The 21214-nt window shown below is 38.5% G+C and overlaps 1 protein-coding gene across 13 annotated transcripts in view; it reads left to right on the forward strand.

Moving 5' to 3' along the window:
• TENM2 (teneurin transmembrane protein 2) overlaps positions 1–21214 on the forward strand; it is a 716298-nt gene that overhangs the window by 77876 nt on the left and 617208 nt on the right. For all 13 annotated transcript variants that reach the window (XM_052816231.1, XM_052816228.1, XM_052816232.1 and 10 more), the window contains exon 2: positions 2207–2317. The gene's annotated coding sequence lies outside the window, so the exon portion shown is untranslated. The remainder of the gene's footprint in view (positions 1–2206; positions 2318–21214) is intronic.

Raw genomic sequence — 21214 nt, forward strand, 5'->3', positions numbered from 1 at the left:
TTGGACCTCTCACACGTAAAACAGGTGAAAGGAGAAACTGAAAACAGTAACTGTAGCACTACCGCGTTTTTTTTACAGTGTCAGAGGAGAAAGAAAATCAAATGCTTTTAAATCTTCCCTGAGTTTGAAAAACTCTGTCCTTCCTTTAGTCATCTTTTAAAGTCATTTCTGCATCATCTTTTGTCCCTTCCCTCCAAATTGCTACATGAGAAGACACGATACCAGCAGCACAATGACAGTCACATAAGAGCCAGCATGCATGGCGGGGCTCCACGCAGTCGCTTCTTGGCCGGCGTGGCGCGGTGCGTGACGGGGTTAGCGGGCTGACAGGCACCTCCCGCGGACGGGCTGGGCTCTGCACGACCCGTTGCCTCCTGGCCGGAGCAGGAGTGCTGTGTGCTCCAATTATTTTGGCTTTCGGAGTCAAAATACTTCTCAAGTTTAGCTGGGAGTGGCCACACGTGTGTGTCTGTTGGTCGACGGTTCCCCATAATCAGTTTTAAAAGCATGTATAAGACGGTCTTTTTTGAGGATTAAAAGATGATCCTACACATCCGGCTGCCAGTTTTTGCATGAGTCTGACTTGAGGCAGATTTTAGCGCTCACAAATTACTTACTGTTCTTTTTCTTGGTAGATTATCGGTGTTTGTATCTCAGTGTAACCTGATGCTGCTCTTATGAATGTTTCTGTTCCAAATTCAGCAGTTCCTGAAATAGTGATATACAAACAGGGAAGGTATAAAAGAATTAGCAATTATAAGCAAATACTGTAAATGGCACAGAATTACCAAAGCAGGAGGTATGTAATAGAACTGTAATTTGCATTGAGGCATAGGTTGATAGGATTGCACAAAAGAAAGTAAGCATAATAGTGAAAATAAGGAGATTATGAAAGTAAAGACTGCATTCCAACCCCTAATTAGTGAGGTTATCTGTATTTCGGCTTTCGCATTTGCAAATTAAAAGCACCAGGGTTTTTTCACATTGATTCATATTCTTAGGAGATCTTATGCCATGATTCTGGCCTTAAAGATTTTACATGATACTAATGTACAACGTGTATTGAATTCTTTGTCTTATTTAAATAATTGATGCTTTATGGAAAGCTGTTGGCCTGAAATACAATTATGCCTATTCATTTCCAGGGAGATAGGCCTCAGCAGTTAAGTAGTGCTAGTACATCAAGCTTCTTTTTTAACCAAAAATAAGTACCATTAATTTAAATTCAGTGAAAGCAATAGATAAAGCTGGCAGTGTTAAATACCCTCAATGTCAAAAGAAAATTGCTTAAAAGTTGCATGCGTAACAGTGGAAAGCATTAACTTGTCTTTATAGGTTTTTGTATGCATTTATGAAATATGTGGCTCTAGTGTTGATGGTTAGCTTGTCTGTTCCCACCTCCAGCCTGTGGTGATTTTGTATTTTTTGAGTGGGTGGGTATCAACTGTTGGAATTTCTTTGGCAGCATGACCAATCACTTCTCCACCGTTATTTCTTAGCATTCGATTTTATGATGCAAGGTGAAATCTATGTTTTTTCCAAGTCACCTTACAAGTAGTTGTGGCTCTACCTGTATCATTTCATTGACCAGGTGAAAAATAAATCAATTGCTGAGGCTGCGGGTGTGTTAGGTAATTTTTCTTTTCCAAAATTACTTTTGAGGATAATGAAAATTCTGAAGAAAATGTGGGAACCAACAGGTAGTATAAAGTATTACATACTGAGAAGGAGAAGAATAAATTGACAGAGGAAGCAACAACGTGGTCTGCGAAGTGGTGGCAGCTAGGAGTACTTTAATTTAAACTTTTTGCAGTGAAGATACCTGGAGGAAAAAATGTCTTGACTCAAAAGTTTTGAGGAATTCTATCCAAGATTATCATGTCTTTTCTTTCTTTGGGAATTGAGTAGAGAGGACATGGCCCATTACTACTCCTAGTTTTAGCAGTGTAAAAATTAAATGAGTAAGCCATCTCATTGCTTGCGTGTCTACATTCGGGGTAGGGAGGAGGGAAAATGAGAGGCATAAGGAAAGATGCATCTAGAAGATTACTTTTTACATCCTAGAGTGAGTAGACTGTGTTGCCCTTTTGGTAGTTAAAATCTGAGAGAGATAAGTACCAAAATACTTTTAAAGTCTTTGCTTATTATTAGTATTTTACAGTTCATTTTTTCTGAAAGTTTTTTTTTTTTCTTTTCTTCCTGGCAGATCCTTCTTGCTTCTCATTGCCTAATGCATTAAGAATTCTCTCTCACCTGATGAGCTAAAGACACAACCCACAACGACTGCAAAATAAAGCATTGCTGACCTCCCCTTTCAGTGAGTAGTCACAACTTCAGTTTTGTATGTTGTTTTGCTCTGAGATGTGTTTATATTGTTGACCGAAGTTCTTCCATCTATGCTTGAAAAATGCCTAGAAAGATCTCTGCAGGAAAGTGTTTTTGTAGAGGAAAGCAATTTGTCTCAGCACTTTCCTTTACAGAATCTGCTTCAGTCTTTTCCAGCCCAACTGAATTACTTCAGTATGCTTCATTACAAGAAATACGCCTTTTTCCTACCTACCTGGATTTTCATTTGCTGGAGTTGCCCATCCTGACAAATTCAGGATCAAATGAGGATGTTAGGAAATAATTGCTCCGGACATCAAAAGAAATTTTTCTTCACTCAAGTGAGCCTTTTATTCAGATTCTTAACACAACAAAAACTATTTAGTCTATATGAATGGGTCCATATCATAAAGTTGTAAATCATGTATCCTATAATATATGCTGTGCAAAGAAAGGATAAACAATGAGAAGAACCTTTCAAATTATCTGTTCTTTTATGGTGTCTCTAACTGCTGGACAGAATGCTCACAAGATACCCTATAATTTAATTAATGTTGTACATACGCTCTGGGAATTCATGTAATTACATGCAGTAACACATTTATCCCAATGTGTCCAGCAGAAGAAGTAGGCTATCTTGCTTAGGAGTAGCTCAAAAGCAAAGGAAATATAACCTTCAGTTGATTGACTCCCATAAAAATTTAAAACTTTTTAAAATGTTGAGGGGTTTTGTGGATTTTAATTTTACCAATACAATTTTTTGTGATACGCCTGACAAGTCTTACTCAAGTCATTTAACTCAGTGGCAATACTACTTAAGAAACTAGATTGTAAAATAAATCTTATAATTGGAGTTGGTTTAATATAACATTTTAAATGGTATCGTATGTCTTTCAAAGCACGGAAATACCGTGGGGTTTAGATGTGGCAAGCACCAAATTCCAAGTGAATTCTTTCACTCACACTGACATTCTTCTGCATTGTTTGCAATGAGTCAATTGGTTGTCATTATGTATTTTCTACTAAAAGGTTATTTTCTGACTCCATGACTCTGTATTTCTTCAGTTATTAGACCATTAAGATCTGTGCTCCCTACTTATAAAATAAGGCACTTAGAATAAGTGCCTGAATCTTTGAATTTTCAAAATTTATGTAGTATAAGAAAATTAAAATGAGAAAACCAGAAATGCTTCAGTATAAGTAATTCTTCATATTGGAAGAGAAAATCTGGTGGGATTGTGCAGGGGTTTTTTTGATCAATTTTTATTTTTTTACAGTCTGAGTTTCATGACAGTTTTCTGCCAATTCTGTATAATTAGAAAAATTAAATAGGGGATTCCTGAAAATTGTTTTTACTATTATAAATGTATCTATATACTCTATGGAAAAGTTCATATATTTGTTTGAAGGGATCTTCAGAGCTCATCTTCAAGTAGTTAAAGAACAGATTGACAAGTACTTCTCATACCAAATTCCCGGAGAACAAACAATAAGTGATAAAAGATATTGGTCCAGAAGCTCTCACTTTTGCTCTGTATCTCACTGCAGTTTGTCAGGAAAAGGTTGCAGAAGTAGGTCCTCAGTGAAAATTTCAGAACACCTGATAGCTCAATCTAAAAATCCCCTGCTGTAGTCTTGGTTTGTTTGTTTTTGCTGCCTGTTCTTTATGAGGGAACCTAAACATCACTGAGTGATCTCCCAAGGTCAGACAGCAGGTCAGGAGCAAAGCTGAATGTGAAATCGCATTCATAATTCCCTGCAGTAATTGAGGTTGAGAATGTGTCCATTTAAACCTTTCAAAATGGTGGCTAGATCCTGTATATTGCTTTTTTACATTCCTCTGGAGAATATTGAGGCCAGCGAGGATTTTCAGGTACTGAGGAAAAAAATTCCTTCCTTCTGCTCCCCATTGTATGGCTGTGGGAGTTTGCTATGGGTTTGATTTGAGTTGAGAGACATGCTAGGACAAGAGAGCTTAATGCTGTGATGTTTGTGAGGAGCACAGCCTTCCTTCACTAGCAGTGAAGTAGTTGCGTAAGAGGATTTCCACCAATTCCTCCAGCTTAGAGAGGAGGCCTCACAGATCTCCAGGGCGGGGGAAGAACCACAGGAAGATCGCACACAGTATATTACTTCAGCTGATTTGGGGTTTTATTTGGGGGGCTTTCAGGTTTTGGGAGATAATCTGTCTTTACATGCCACAGTGAATTTTCCTTAGCTATGGGTTTGGGGTTGGGAATTTGTCCTGGGTTCTGTCCTGGGTGCTGGTGATATCTCTTGTTTTCAGCCTGTTGTAGGCTCTGCTGTTTACTTTGCAGTGTTGAACCAGGATCCTCCATTCTTTATTTCGCTCATTATATTTGTGTTCCTGTGGATTTGCTGGTGTGATGAAGAAGTGCTGGTAACTTCTCAATTACTTCCCTTCTGTGTTGTTTGTCCAGCCTCTGAGCACTGCCTGTTCCTGCCTTTTGATTTGTTCTTCTTCATACAACTGACAAAGACTCGCCATCAGTTCCTAGACAAATACTGAGACTCATTTCCCTCCGTTGTGTCCTTCTCCAACATCTTGTGTATTATTCAGAGACCATTGCTGTGACATCAATGTTTCAGCATATTTGTTAGGTTTGCTTTTTGTTTTGGGGTTTTATTTGTTTTCTTTTCAACAAAGGCTGCTATCATCCCATCACGGTGGATCAAAGCCTTTAGAAAGTAACTACCTTAAAGAAAAAGGGCTGCCACTCTGTGTAAAAAAGCATATTCTGTATGGTTTGAAAACCTTCTGTAAACTCACATTGGTATGAATAATCAAAACTACTTGAGAAAATTGCTGAAGTAGTCTTCTTTTTACTGTGCCTCTCTTTATCATGTTTGGTTTGTTAGTTTCCAGTGTTCACAGATCTTCTAAGTGACAGCATCCATCACCAACACTAATGCTCTGGTTTTGAGCCTATAGATTAAAGTCTTGTTTGCGTGGTTTCTGCCAAATTCCAGGGCTACTTCTGCCAGTTGCACATACCTTTGTATCCTGTAATGTGTTTTGACCAGCTCCTGAGAGGCACCTTCAGTGAGAGTTAACAGTAAATTCTAGTGTGCTTATACTTACTGCTTTTCATAACTGTTTAATTTTCTGGCTCCTTTCCCCCTTCTACTGTAGTTCTGTGCTCACAACCTGCCCCCCCCCCCCCCCCCCCGCCAAACCCCAAACCACCCCGAAACTAAACCAAAATGCAAACACCAACAAACAACTCTCCTGCAAACCCCCAAACTCCACTTCCATGAAATTGCACAAATGCACTTCTTTGTATCTTTTAAAGATACAAGATACCATTTTGCTGAAGTAGTAGTCAATGGATGTGAGGAAAAATTCTGTATTCCTTAAATACGTAGTCTTGTAAACAGTTTTATTTTAAAGTATGCTCTTATCCTTCCCTAAAGCAAATTATTTCCTTTCAATTGATTTTTTTATATACTTGTGTTTTTGAATAGTTGTCTTTTATTTCCTAAGCACCAAACTCCCAATCACAACCTGATAAATAAAATATTTGCACTCAGAAATGGAACCACAAAACCAATGTAACTTCTGCTATTGATTCTTCTCCTGCGTAACTATTTTGGCAGCAAAGGCTGAATACCGTCCTGTGTAAGCATAAAACTTTCTTACAGTAAATTACTCTCAATTATAAACTATCCAATAAATCAGTATTGCTGCAGTGTTCTTTTCCCATTCCTCACCCCTCACCTAAAATATGCATCCCAAATAAGAAACAATGCATTGGAAAATGGTTTTGATTTTTTTTCTTAACGAATACAGTAAAATGAACACTTCCTGGAATTATCAGCAATAGTTCAGCATGATGAAAGAACAAGGATATATATTCAATTAAAATGGATCATTGTAATATGAATGATTACAGAAGTAGAATTAAGATGTTACCCATGCTTTTGTAAATTGTGCCGCATCACCAATTACTTGTTTCACTAAAACATATTTTAAGGAAGAACAGAAGCTATTTCTTTACGTTTCTGTCTTTGTTATAGTTTTAGTAGAATATTAATGAGGTTTAACCTATTTAGTTTTAGGAGCAGCTTTAAATTTATCAGGATATGTGCCCACACATTGGCCTTAGTACTGCAAAAATACTTGTCGGGAGGGAAATTTATTTAGCAGCATTTCTTAAGACCCAAGATTTGATTTGAGGAAATAAATGAAACACTGTCATTTTTCAAGTCCTGCATGAGTACATGAGAAATTGAATCCTATTTTGGATAAATTCAGGCCTCTGTCAGATGTATGGAAGATGGGAATAATTCAAGCAGAACAGTAAGTCTAAGATGATTTACCAAGGGAAAAAAAAAAAAAAAAAGGAGGATTACTGTATCTTAAAATATTTTTACTGGATGCTAGATATGGGTATGCAGACTGAGAGGCTGTAATGAGAAAAACTAACTATATAAAAATAAAAAATTATCACTAAATGTCAAGTAAGACTGCACTGGCAAAGATAACTAGATGTTTGAAAACCTGGATTTTTGACTGATTACTATGAAGCATACAAAGTTGAGTGTTGATAAATAGATGCTGATAGTATTCAGTATTTTATAAGGATTTTCTTGGAGTAAGGTACACATTTTACTAACAATAATCTGCATTCTGTGCCATATGGTTGTATAATTCATATATTTTTCATATACTTCAGTGGGATATGAGCTTTTGTATAAAAAAGGCTTTGGGGGGGAAAAAAACCCCAAACAAAACACATTTAAGCTTTGACCTTTGATTTTTCTAACTAAGAGCAGGTTTAAATATATGTCATAATTTAAAAAAAAACAAAACATCTTTTTGCTTCTATTGGAATATGGGACTGTGGGTCACAGGGTGGCGGGAAAATGCTGTAGATATTCAGGCTGACCTAGAATACAAGCTTGAGGGAAATGCTAGGATATCTATCTGACTGCTTCTTGAAATGAGGCTGAAAGAGACACATCTTGACTAGAAACTCTGAAATGGCGTTCTGTGGGTGTCCTTGGAGAGCCCAAAGAAAAGAGTTATAGCTCGGCACAGGTGATGCTCTATGAAATACTTCTCTGTAACCTGCTACAAGCACTGAATAAGGGTATCTGACATGAAGGAAAATGTAAAATCCTAGCTCTTGGTAATCTGTCCTTTATTCAAGGTTTTATCCATTCTTTCCTGTACTGAAAACTCAGTACTGGCAATTCTAGATTTTTGTGGAACTGATTCTGAAGTCTTACTGGAAACTTGGTGTGATTTCAAAAGAAATTCTGTGTGCTTGAGAATGATGTAGCCCTTCATGTTTGATGATGAATCCTGAATTGAACTATTTTAGAGCTACCTCATGAAAAGGAAAAGGTTAACCTTCCTTCTTGGAAGGAATCCTCTGTTTGTAATTACTTTGTGACTGGAGTTTGAGGTAGTGTGGCTGTGTAAGTGTCTGATAAATGTTTTTGGTGGAATAGAGCACACACGTGAGGAATGAGTGGCTAAAGCTGCATTTCAGTTCCATTCATTCCAGTCCAGGCTGGTGCCTTTGCCCTCATGAACAGCTTATTTTTGTGTATTTAAAGACAAAGGAAAAAAAAAAATCTTTAAGAGAAGGGAATCTTGTGTAAACAGACATTTTCTTCAGGTTTTTCCTTTGCTTTTCATTGCACTGTTTGTGTTTATAGAAGTAGCAGGTATAAACTGGTTCATTAGGCTTTGAATGCCTGTTATAAAATACACCGCAGTTCTGAATCAGTCTGAAATCAAATCACAGGTTAACTTTTAGTCGGCAAGCTATATCTGCTTGGAAAGGATCTTAAGAAAATCAGGCTTTATAGAAAGAAAACAGAAGAAGTAGATAGAGCTAAACTGCCATCACAGTGAGAAATCAAAATGTTCAACGCTTACAGACGTTTTGGTATCGGGAAGAGCTACCACCATCAGTACTCCATCTGACAGCTATATATATTTGCCACTGAAGCTGGGACATGAATCAGTTACAATAAGCCTGAAAACAGGCTCAGATGTCATCCTGGAGATGGCTGCTATTGACTGCAGGAAAGGAGATATTAGAGTGAGCAAGATACCTTGCAAGAATAAATCAGTTTTGAGTAATAGGGAGTCCTCCAAGGGTGCTAATAATGCAGTAGAAAAACATGTCAGTAGGGCATTGGAGAGTGACAAGATTATGCTGCACTGTAGCAGTGTTGCAATTCCAGTAAGTATACGAGGCAAGATGATTCATAGCAGAAATAATTTTTGTTCTACCCTTTTATTCTTCTTTTAAATTTGAAGTTGTATGCAGGGAAGGTTGTGGTTTGCTAGTTGTCTTCAAGCTATTATTTATTCTCGGTTTCACTGTGCCTTATACAAGTTTGTCATTTACATAAACATTTCTTGTAATGTTAGTATGTTTACAGTGACTTGAAGTGGAAAACCAATATGACTACCATTGTCTTACATGATCAACTATAGAAAACCAAAACATACCTAACTTTCAAAGTATGAGTTTCAATAGAATAATTTAAAATTATATTTTTGGTATAATAAACTCAATATAACTGGATTTTTACTGGATTTTTTTTTTAACCTAGCACCTGCTTACCTGTTTTACTGGCAGATGGGTATAATCTTGCCTTTTTGAGCATGTGCAGTAGAAGCAGCTTTATTTCTTACAGGTCTTTACTCACCTAGCTTTTTATACCCTCTGGCAATCTGGTCCATGCTTGTACAACACAAGGTTAATTGCAGTAATGTGAACATGTACATTAAAACAATCTGCCTACTGTTAGAGAGATTTGTTATTTTACAAGATTGCATCTTTCTTCTTATTTTTTAATATTAGCTTTGTCGTAACTGTGATGTGGCACATTTCATGGACAGTTGAAGTTTCCCTCACTTTAGCAGAAATTTAGCGTATTATGCAGATATCCACTTTTGACAATGAGCATCTGCAGCTACTCAAGACATAGAGATGTTGGTGTATGTGTCTAGGCATCTTCATTTGTTATGCTGTGGTGTACCAGAATAAATATGCAGAATATATTACAGTAGAACAATCACAACGCAAAAAAAGAAACACACTGGTGTTTTGTTATATGATAGCTGGCTGTGCTGCTGGTTATAAAGCAAGTAGTTAAATCCAAGTGGAAAGAATTTTCCTTTTTAAAAAAATATTCTAAATATTTGCTTTATCTCTCTTTTTTTTTTATTCAATCTCCTTAGCAACAGAAACATCTGTTTCTTTTCTCTTAGTCATTACATTCAAAGAAAGTAGCTGCTTCAAAAATAATGAAGGTAATTTCTATGAATTGGGTAGCTATTAATTGTTGCCAAGATGTTTTAGTATGATAATAAGACATGCAACAATTGGCTCTTTTCTTTAATTGAAATATAGCTATCTAGTTAACCTGTGCTGGTTAGGTGAGCTATAATCTATCAGCTCTTATAGTGCATTTATTGTGTGATTTTCCATGTGACAGACAAGAGCGAGCTTGACTATTTCTGCTTTATTTAGGAGATACTTCATATCAATGTGTGGATTGTTGTTGCACCTGATGTTTTATTAATTTGCAACTACAAAGCAAGTTGGTGAAGAGTTTGCCATAAAGACAGAGGACTAAATATGCATGGCCCTACATATATATACTTTTATGCGTCAATCTACAATTTGAAACAGTATAGTTCAAAATACGAACTTTGTTTTATATGTTCTCAAAGTACTATGTATTTTTCTGTAGATTTTATAACCCAGTTTAAAGCTCCTGTTTGGTTTCAGAAGGGCTTACTGATCTGTAATCTTCATCTGTATGGCCAAGAGTGCATTCCTAAATCACAAGAATTTGGCATACGTAAGTGAGATTTAGAAAGAAATGAGCTAGGACTGCAGGATCAGGATATGAACTGCTCTCTCTAAGCCAAGAGAAACCACCCTGCCTTTTCAGTGTTGAGAGGGAAGGACCTTTGCTACTACCATAGTCGTGAATGACTATCATTTAGCGCTAACTGCATATGGATGGACCTGCATATGTGCTTGAAAACTAATGCAAAAAATGAAACTTATTTCTTGATAGTGTGAACCTACGTAGCTCATCACATGGAGATTAGTAACAGTGTTGGGGGAAAAAAAATGTTCGGATGGGCAAAACTGGGAAGGCTTAAGGTCAACTGGAGCTAAACTAGCAAGGGCTAGCAAGAGTGACGAGGAGGGGTCTTACAGGAATGTATACTCATTGCAAAAGGAATTACTAGGTATTCGCGGGTGCACTGATGAATGGGGAGAAAACTTAATGATGGAAACTATGGAAAATGATTAAGTACCCAATGCCAGTTTTGCCTTGCTCTTCACAAGCAAAGTCTGATTTTAGACCTGTGTGTGTACCATCTTGGGTTGAGGAGGAGAGGTGCAGCCAGACTCATAAAAGGCTAATTTTATGCCTTTTGTACATGATAGCCAGCCTAACCTCAGTCCCTGGAAAGACCATGATCGTAGATTTGAAATCTACTTGCAAACGTGTCAAGCATGAGAAGGTAATCAGTAATAGTGTGGATTTACTGAAGGGCTACTAGTGTCCTACCTTTTATGATGAAATGAATAGCAATGTCAGTCATTTTACATATTTCAGTACCAAGTTCTTCTTTCAGTGCACTTGCACACTGAAGCCACGGAATAGATTTTCTTGGATGCTTCTGCAGAGTACGAATCTTGTGGTTTTTCTTCTGGGTTTTTTTGGGGGGGTGCGTATACTCTTATTGCTTGTAATGCTCTCTGACTATAACATGTGTACAGCAGGAAAAAGAAAATAAAGCCTGACTTTAATTTTACTCCAACGACCAGCAAAACTTTAGATTTGAGAAAGAAAAAGTGAAGAAGACTACTGTTATGCTACAACCTTTAATCATGTTTGTACTTTCCCTGATGCTGTCTTTTTCTTTGTCTCTCTCCAATACTGAAAATAATAATTCTGCATAAGACTACTTCTGGCACACGTAGGTGGCAAAAATGGTTTTGAGAAGCTTTACCAAAGAACCATCTGGAGCCTGTATGAGGGCCAAGAACACTGAGAACTTCCTCCATGGAAGAACTGATAAACTGGGCGGAGCAGCGAGCAGTAAACTATGGCTGTAATCCTTATAACTGGCCAGCACATCAGACAGATGGGCAGGCTACCCAAATGCCATTTCCCTGGGAGTTTTAGATAGCAGGCCATACTCTGGTTTCCCCCGAGGTTGTGCTAAAGCAATAGTTGAAGCCATCTGCATTCAAGTTAGATGTGCAGAGTAGTCCAAAATACAAACAATAAAACATTCCTGATTCCTCAGTAGAATGGAATGGAGTGGAATGGTTGGGATTGGAAGGGACCTTAAAGATCATCTAGTTCCAACCTCTTGGGACGCCTTCCACTAGACCAGGTTGCTCAAAGCCCCATCCAACCTGCCCTTGAACACTTCCAGGGATGGGGCATCCACAACCTCTCTGGGCAACCTGTTCCACTGTCTCACCACCCTAATACAGTGAAGAATTTTTTCCTAATACCTAATCTAAATCTACCCTCTTTCAGTTTAAAACCATTACCCCTCGTCCTATCACTACACTCCCTGATAAAGAGTCCCTCCTCATCTTTCCTGTAGGCCCCCTTTAAGTACTGGAAGGCCACTATAAAGTCTCCCCAGAGCCTTGCCTTCTCCAGGCTAAACAACCCCAACTCTCTGAGCCCCTCTTCACAGGAGAGGTGCCCCAGCCCCCTGATCACATTTGTGGCCCTCCTGTGGACTCGCTCCAACAGGTCCATGTCCTTCTTATGTTTGGGGCACCAGAGCTGAACACAATACTGCAGGTGGGGTCTCACAAGAGCAGAGTAGAGGGGGAGAATCACCTCCCTCGACCTGCTGGTCACACTTCTTTTGATGCAGCGCAGGATGCCATTGGCATTCTGGGCTGCAAGTGCACGTTGCTGGGTCATGTTGAGCTTCTCGTCAACCAACACCCCCAAGTCCTTCTCCGCAGGGCTGCTCTCAAGCCACTCATCGCCCAGCCTGTATTTGTGCTTGGGATTGCCCCTACCTGTGCGCAGAACCTTGCACTTGGCCTTGTTGAACTTCATGAGGTTCACACAGACCCACTTCTCAAGACTGTCAACGTCCCTCTGGATGGCATATCTTCGCTCCAGCGCGTCTACAGCACCACACAGCTTTGGTGTTATCAGCAAACCTGCTGAGGATGCACTCAATCCCACTGTCCGTGTCACTGACAAAGATGTTAAATAGTGCCAGTCCCAATGCTGACCCCTGAGGAACACCACTCGACACTGGTCTCCACTCGGACATCAAGCTATTGACTGCAATTCTTTGAGTGTGACCATCCAGCCAATTCCTTATCCACCGAGTGGTCCATCCATCAAATCCATGTCTCTCCAGTTTAGAGACAAGGATGTCATGCAGGACAGTGTCAAATTCCTTGGACAAATCCAGGTAGATGATGTCTGTTGTGCTTCCCTTATCCACCAACGCTGTAACCCTGTCGCAGAAGGCCACCAAATTTGTCAGGCACAATTTGCCCTTAGTGAAGCCATGTTGGCTGTGACCAATCACCTCCTTATTTTCCATGTGCCTTAGCACAGTTTCCAGGAGGATCCGCTCCATGATCTTGCCATGCACAGAGGTGAGGCTGACTGGCCTGTAGTTCCCCAGGTCTTCCTTTTTTCCCTTTTTAAAAATGGGGGTTATGTTTCCCCTTTTCCAGTTAGTGGGAACTTCCCCAGACTGCCATGACTTCTGAAACACAATGGAGAGTGGCTTAGCCTCTTCATCCACCAGTTCCCTCAGGACCTGCAGATGCATCTCATCAGGTCCCATGGACTTGTGCACCTTCAGGTTCCTTAGATGGCTTCAAACCTGATCTTCTCCTACTGTGGGCAGTTCTTCATTCTCCCGGTCCCCGCCTTTGCCTTCTGCATCTTGGGCGGTGTGGCTGGAGCACTTGCCGGTGAGTACTGAGGCAAAAAAGTCATTGAGTACCTCAGTCTTCTCCATGTCCTGGGTAACCAGGTCCCCTGTTTCCTTCTGGAGAGGGCCCACATTTTCCCTATTCTTCCTTTTATCACTGATGTACCTACAGAAGCTTTTCTTGTTGCCCTTGGTGTCCCTGGCCAGATTTAATTCTGTCAGGACTTTGGCTTTCCTAACCTGATCCCTGGCTGCTCAAACAATTTGTCTGTATTCCTGCCAGGCTACCTGTCCTTGCTTCCACCCTCTGTAGGCTTCCTTTTTGTGTTTGAGTTTGTCCAGGAGCTCCTTGGTCATCCACGAAGGCCTCCTGGCGTTTTTGCCTGACTTCCTCTTTGTTGGGATGCATCGCTCCTGAGTTTGGAGGAGGTGATCCTTGAATATCAACCAGCTTTCTTGGGTCCCTCTTCCCTCCAGGGCTGTATCGCATGGTACTCTACCAAGCAGATCCCTGAAGAGGCCAAAGCCTGCTCTCCTGAAGTCCAGGGTAGTGAGCTTGCTGCACGCCCTCCTTGCTGCCCTAAGGACCTTGAACTCTGCCATTTCATGGTCACTGCAGCCAAGGCTGCCCTTGAGCTTCTCATTCCCCACCAGCCCCTCCTTGTTGGTGAGAACAAGGTCCAGCATAGCTCCTCTCCTCACTTGGAGAAGGAGGTTGTCATCAATGCATTCCAGGAACCTCCTGGATTGCTTATGCCCTGCTGTGTTGTCCCTCCAACAGATACTAGGGTGGTTGAAGTCCCCATGAGGACCAGGGCTTCTGAACGTGAAGCTGCTCCTATCTGTCTATAGAGAACCTTATCCACTCGGTCTTCCTGGTCGGGTGGCCTGTAGCAGACCCCCACTCTAATGTCACCTGTCCCTGCCCTCCCTTTAATCCTGACCCATAAGCTCTCTGTTGGCTCCTCATCCATCCCCAGGCGGAGCTCCATGCACTCCAGCTGGTCACTGACATAGAGGGTGACACCCCCTCCTTGTCTCCCCTGCCTGTCCTTCCTAAAGAGCTTGTACCCTTCCATTCCAACACTCCAGTCATAGGAGCCATCCCACCACGTCTCCGTGATGCCAATTAGATCATAGCCCCGGAGGCGTGTGCATGTCTCTAATTCCTTTTGTAAGTAAGCGTGCATTCTTTGTATCCATTGTATGCTGGAAGTGGAGCTGGTTATCAGAGCTCCTCAGGGATGAGGTTGCTGTAGGCAGGTAAAGAAAGATGGTTTTGGGAAGGCTGGGAGAGGCTGACTTTTAGTGAAGATGGGCACCATTGTCTATTCATTCTGTTGTAACTTTTGTGGATGGGGTGGAGGAAAGGTGTCTGCAGGAGGACCTCAGAAGGGAAGGCTTTCATCAGTTGTGGTCAGGGATAGTGTTACAAAAATGACAGATATTGTTTTGCAGGGAAGAGCCTTAGGAAAGAACCAAACTCTCATGGTGCCTTGCTGTGAGGCAGGGAGGCATCACAGGCTGCCAAAATGGATGTCTCCTTCTCCGTAGGCAGAGTCTTCTCCCTGATGCTGGCTGCTAAAGTAAGTAGGTGGTTATTCCTACTAGGTGTTGAGTTTATTTGTTTATTCCAGGTGAAAAAAATATTGACCCTATAAAATAAAAGCAACTAAATACTTGAAATCTTACTGCCAGTGTCATCTTCTATAAATGTAAGTAGAACAGGTGTATGAAACCTCTGGTCAGGCATTTTCTGTGAACTTGCACATACAGTTCATTAGGTGAGCTTCTGACTCTCTTCTAGTTGGATTGGAATAGGAAGCCTTTTCTTGGAAGCAGGAGATGGTGTAAATTCTTTCAGGATAGGTGCAAATCATTGCTGCAAATCAGTGAGGAAACACTTTGTCACTTGGAGTAATAATACAGTCATCAGTATGGTTCTTTGCAAGATGTCCTAGTTCTGTAGGAAAGCCTGAAAGTTTATGACTGCAAGGTGGAAAAAGAATAAGTTGCTTTGAGATAAGAAGAGCAGAAACTTCAGTTACTTGTTGTCTCCTGTGCTGACCATCCTGCCATTTCAAAAATGAAAGGGATTTTTTTTGTTGTTTCTTCGCACTTTACCCTCCACTGAAAAGCAAAATTTCCCTTGGCACAGGCTGTCTCAATGTTTCCTGGATTTTGGAAAATCATTAATTACATATTGGTGCTCTTTCTAAATAAATGTAGATGATTTCTGCAGAGTATTTCAGAGTAAATTGCACATTTTCTTTCATGTTCTCTGTGTGTGTAGGTTTCATATGCAAGCTATCTGTTACTGTCCATGGGTTTGGTACTTGCTTAGGATGGAATTCATTTAGAAGAAAACAACTGAGTCTTTTACCATTAAAGTGGAGTAAAAAAGAAACACTGGGTGAAAAAGAAATAGCAAACAGGGTGCTTGATGAAGATAGCACTCTCAGTAGCAGTGCTTCCACAGATGTTTAATGCATATAACTCTTCAAATGCTTGCATAGCAAATGGGTGCCTTTTTAACCTTCTCGGCAAATTACCCCTAAAGGTAATAGCTGATAAATCTGCAGCTCTTCATGATGTCTGTCCACAAGTTATTTTTAAAGACAGACTTCTCATGAAGAATACTTCTTTGATATTCAGAGAATGAATCCCAGTCAGTTTAATGCTAATGTGAATAAGACACAATTTTTTATGTTTCAAGTTTAATTCTGATTTAACTTGAAATTGCTGCAGTTGATAACAGAGAGGAGAAAATACACATGTAAAGTTAATATTTTTGAAGTAAGTGTTACCATATAGGTGTTAAAATGTGTACTTTAACCAGACTGAATATTCAGAATTTGGCTGGTTTTTTTCTGAACTGTTGTTGCAACTGCATGAAAAATATGTGAATATAATTCATTTAATTAATACTCTTGCAAGGACTGTTTGTTTCATCTGTGGTTTGTGGGGGGGTTTTGCGGGTCCAGGAGGGTTGGTTTCGGTTTTTGTTGGGTTTTTTTTTGTTCGTTTGTTAAAACTAGCCTAAGAACAATCTGAAGTATTTGCCTTAAGTTGGATCTGGGTTCTGTCACAGTGTTAGAACAAGCTTTTTGTCTCATAAATTGACACTGTACTCCTGTAATAGAAAAAAATATTTCAGAAAGAAAGCAATGAAAAGTAGTTGTCTTCAAAACCAGTAGGAATACATGTGTTTGGCAGTTACCACTCTAAGATCTCATGCTTATTTTGAGTTGAGGGTAAATTTTCAGTAAAACTAATGCATTAATTAGAATTACAGAACCCAAAGTTACTTAGATATTGATTTTTTTTTTCATTACCTTACTATAATGATTATTCATTACTGTGGCAGATCACAATCACATACATATCAATGCTGATAGCCATTTTTTATTATATATTTCAGGTGTACTCTTAAAAAATCATGCTATTTTAAACAAATTTATAATACAAACACCTTCTCCGTAGAACCTACTGTTGTGTGGAATTCATTGTGCTCTCCAGAGAAGTTTAGAATCTGTGGAAAAATACTTTTCATCCACCAGAGGAAATAGGGTATTTGACAACATGCATTTGTCTACAAAATGCGAAGCAATATCTGATGAAATATGCTTTGTCAATAAAATAAATTGCCAAACAAAATGTAATCCTTCCTCAAAATACATTTAGCCTACACAGTGAAATAAGCTACTTCCAAAAAGTGCATTTTGTTGCTTGAATTATTTTGATTTGCTGTCTATCAGAATCTGTAGATAAAGTGTTTTTTTGTCAGACGCTGTATATCAACCTTATTTTATTATATATAGATAAAATACATTTAATTTGAAGGTAGACATTTGATAGGACACCTTAAACTGGTTTTGGTTTAGCTGAAATGATAAACTGCAGACATGCACTGTTTGTGGTGTGAGAGGCTCATTTCTTTTCCTAACTCTGCATATGAAGTAATGCCTCTGTAGTTTCTAATTCAGCTACTGTTGTTGTGACTTAAGTGTGTTTGGGTTTTCTGTGGCAAATAGTTTCCTTGAATTGCTCACTGTTCTAAAGCAGAGTACGTAACTGTTTGGCCAATTGATGCAAATGTCAAGTACTTGTTCAAATTTTCATGCTTTCTCAGTCATATAGCTTGCTTTACCTATATCTACATGTGAACCATAGCTCTTCAGATAAGCCTTTCCCTGACTTTATGGAGCCTAACCAGATTCTTATCTGAGTAAGAATTTGCAGGATGGGAGGGAGGAATGTCTAAGCTGAAGAAAAGCTCTTCAATTTCTAATTAATTGAATTTTTTGCATTATTGTAATTCTGTTAAAGATACAATGAATTTTTCTTTTTCAATGACAATTTCTTAGTGATCTCAAAAATGTAAAAAGATCTTCATTGTGTATATGCAAAACTACTTTAGCCCTTACGTAGCTGTTAAGAAAGGCATAATTCTTCTTTGGAAAAGGTTGCCAAAGACTTAAATCTCTGTAGAGAAATACAAGGCTCCTGTTGATTTGTTGAACATTAGTGTATGTTGAAGTTGGTACTACAGGGTCTAGAGTTCAGTTTTGTAATACAATGTTCAGAAAAAAGGATTACGGTTTCCTATTTCATGGTTCTTGTTAAAGTTAAAATCACATATGAGGACTCCAAATTTTCATGTAAAGCAATAAAAGTTAAGTTACTTTGAGACTTTCTTTGTATCAATCTAAGAAGTACTAGTTGTGGCGACAAGTAAATGTGCAAATTGTTCAGTCATAATTTGGAAGTACAGAACCAAAGGTGAAAGCAAAGCAAAAGTCTCCAACCCAGGTGAAGTATCTCCTGAATCGGAGTGATTGAAGGTTGTCTTTACTCAGAAGAGGTTAACAAAATCATTCGTGTCATTGCTTGCTTTCCCGATTGCAAGAGTATTAAAAGAAAAAGTCTGAAGAGTGTAAAGGCTTTAGTTCAGCAAAACAACTTAAGTGTCTACTCAAAAGTTAAGTTCGTACTACAGTGTTTTGAATGAGAATGGAATTACTTATAAATTTAAATAAAAGTTGAGGTCTGTTAAGTATAAATGTAAATGTTTGGCTAAACAGAAATTAATGCTAAGCTTTTGCATCTTGTGGAAACAAAAATATACAGTGCTACAGGTGGAAAACCCATTGCAGGTCTGGTTCCTTCACCTTCTGTAAAAATAATTTCCCAGTTGTTTCAGGAAGAACTGCATAGGTAGAGCTATGTTTATTTTTATCATGTGTAACGAAGTAGAAATTACTTTTGTTTTAAAATGTTATTTCATGTACAATAAATTAGAGGTTCTATAACTATAAAATGCATGTGTATATAGAAATGGGCAAATTGGACTATTAATATTATCTGAACATTGTGTAGTGTCATAGGACGTGCATGCCTCCTTACTTTCTCCTTCAAACCGGTATGCTTCTGTTGTTAACATTATTTAAATGAAGTGCGTCTATGTGAATGAAATGATTAATGCAATATTTGTTCAGATATTTTTACCTTAATTTGGAGGATATTATTTTTCTTGTCCCTTTTGCTGCCATGTTTCAGAGCTAACACAATAATCATACATTATAAAATACACATTAGCTTGGGACATCAGAAAGATTTGACAGAGAGCTCACTTGGCAAGAAGCAGACTAATCTATATATGACGTATAGGAGCTGTTTTTCTCTGAACAGCTTCATAGCTGAAATGAGAGATGAGCCCAAGTACCTGAGGATAACTTGGGTAAATGTCAGAGCTGTTGCATTTTTCTCTATTTTAATGTAAATCAGGATTGCTCTCTCTTTCCTCGTGTGATTTAATGCAGTAAATCTTTATAGGAGCTGTCTGAAGATTAATAGCTGTTGTAGAAGAAACTATGTAATAGATCTTTAAATGATGTTTTAGAATTATGTATCATTTCATATTTTATTACATAATTGTATATAGCACAACTAATGAAATACCAATTTAAAGAACAGCTGTTTTTTGAATATGTAGCTATTGAACTTCAAACCATTCTTTTTGCTTCAGCTTGTTAGTACACCAGGTGTTGCAGAGCTGAGGGGTAAAAGTTGCCTATTTATTATGGCTTCCCTTCAATGCTTAGACTTGTGGTTAGTCCTGTCATGTTGCTGCTTTCATTGAAGATTCTTCTTTAGACGTAGGTCGAATATCTATCTCTATTATTGCATGTGTCTGTGTGCACTTTGAAGACAAACTTCTTATAATTGCCCTTACACAACCTGATGCTGCATTTTCATATTTACATCTTGCCATGGGTCTGAATCCAGGTTATTCACGTGGTGTTTTATGCTCCTTGAAAGGAAAGGTCCTTGGGGGACCCAGTCATACATATTCTTTGTAGCTCGTTTCTGTTTAGGGGCGGTAGACAAAGGAAGGAAGATGCTTAAGGACTGAAAATCAGACATGGGAAGTTAAAGAATTACAGCTACTTCATTGGCAGAACTCAGAGCCTATTGTGGATATAGGGAAATGCTACTGGAAGAATGAGGACCATCTGCAGGTATGAATGTGAGAAATAAGGTACTGTAAAAATGAGTAACTAATGATTAATATGCAGATAATGCTTTTACTACATAGAATACTAGTTTGGTTGCAGAGAGGAAGAAGTGAAATGCACAGAAAATAGTTAAGTCTTTTTAAGTTGCTGGAAAATGTTCTTTCTGTGCCATAAAAAAAAAAAAGTAAAACTGGATGAAACAGTATAATAGTAGAAATAGTCTAAGTTAGCTTCTGCAGCCTATTGCTCAAGTTTAATGCTAAACCTTCATACTGACACAAAAACTCAACCATTGGACTTTGCCTTTGGAAAGTTATCATTAAAGAATGTGCAAAGTAGGCTCACTCTTGCTCATTAAGCCACTAGATGTATGTGTACAAGTCATAGTTATGCTCCTTTTTATTTTGTTGAGCGTAGAGTTTGCATTCAATTTTGAAAAAATCGTAATTTCAGAAAGCTAATTCTTGAGTGGTTAGATTACAATTATGCTTCCCACTTAATATATTTTACAGTTTAAATAATCTGATTCATATTGAGTTTGGAAGATGGGGGTACTATCAGAGATTAGGACTGAAAAGTTGCTCTTGATGCATTTTTACCTTCTGTGTACAACAGCAAGGCTTATGAGATGGTGTTTTCTGCATCTCTGTCAACTTCTTCAATCTAAATTTTGAACTTTTTCACCATGTCCACTGACTTTGCTTAAAGGCTAAGAGATCTGAGAGAGAACTAATTTCCTGCAAAATGAAAGAGAACTTTTAAGTGCTTGTATTATGGGGAGCTCTCAGAAGAGAGAACAGATTTCAAAATGCCTCAGCTCTAGAAAAGTGTCCATCAGTGAATATACCTTGTAAGGCACCACAATCAATCACACACACGCACAGGTCACACACACACACAACTATATAGGTCTTATCAGCAACTGGATTTCATCAGTTCCATTGCTCACAGAATTAATAGTTTTTGTTGAGAAATCAACAATGCAAGGTTTCATCATCAGGGGTATAGTTTACAGATATTATTGCTAGAAATCGTTATAGAAAATATCTGTCTTAAAATGGTTATGTTGAGTTTTCATGAAAAATTAATATAAATACTGGGAAAATTAAGTGAAAACATGTATGGACCTGATAAAATTTGTTGAGGTTGTAGTGTAACTGCAGATAATTCTATATCCAGTCTCTGAGGCAGTTTCTTGTAGGCTGTGCTGTATTTATAGGCTGTATTTGCACTTAGATGAAGAACTAAAGTATCACATTCATTCCCAATGTACTGACATTGATTAGATATAAACAATATTTTTGTTTAATTAGTTTTAAGGAAGCCTATTATTTGGAAGGCAAAAATGAGTGCTATTTCAGTCCCAATGTTCAGAGTATATAGAAAATGCTGGAATTTTCTCCAGGTTACATTGTATACTTAC

Source organism: Harpia harpyja, chromosome 20, assembly GCF_026419915.1.
Source record: "Harpia harpyja isolate bHarHar1 chromosome 20, bHarHar1 primary haplotype, whole genome shotgun sequence".
NCBI classification, from domain to species: Eukaryota; Metazoa; Chordata; class Aves; order Accipitriformes; family Accipitridae; genus Harpia; species Harpia harpyja.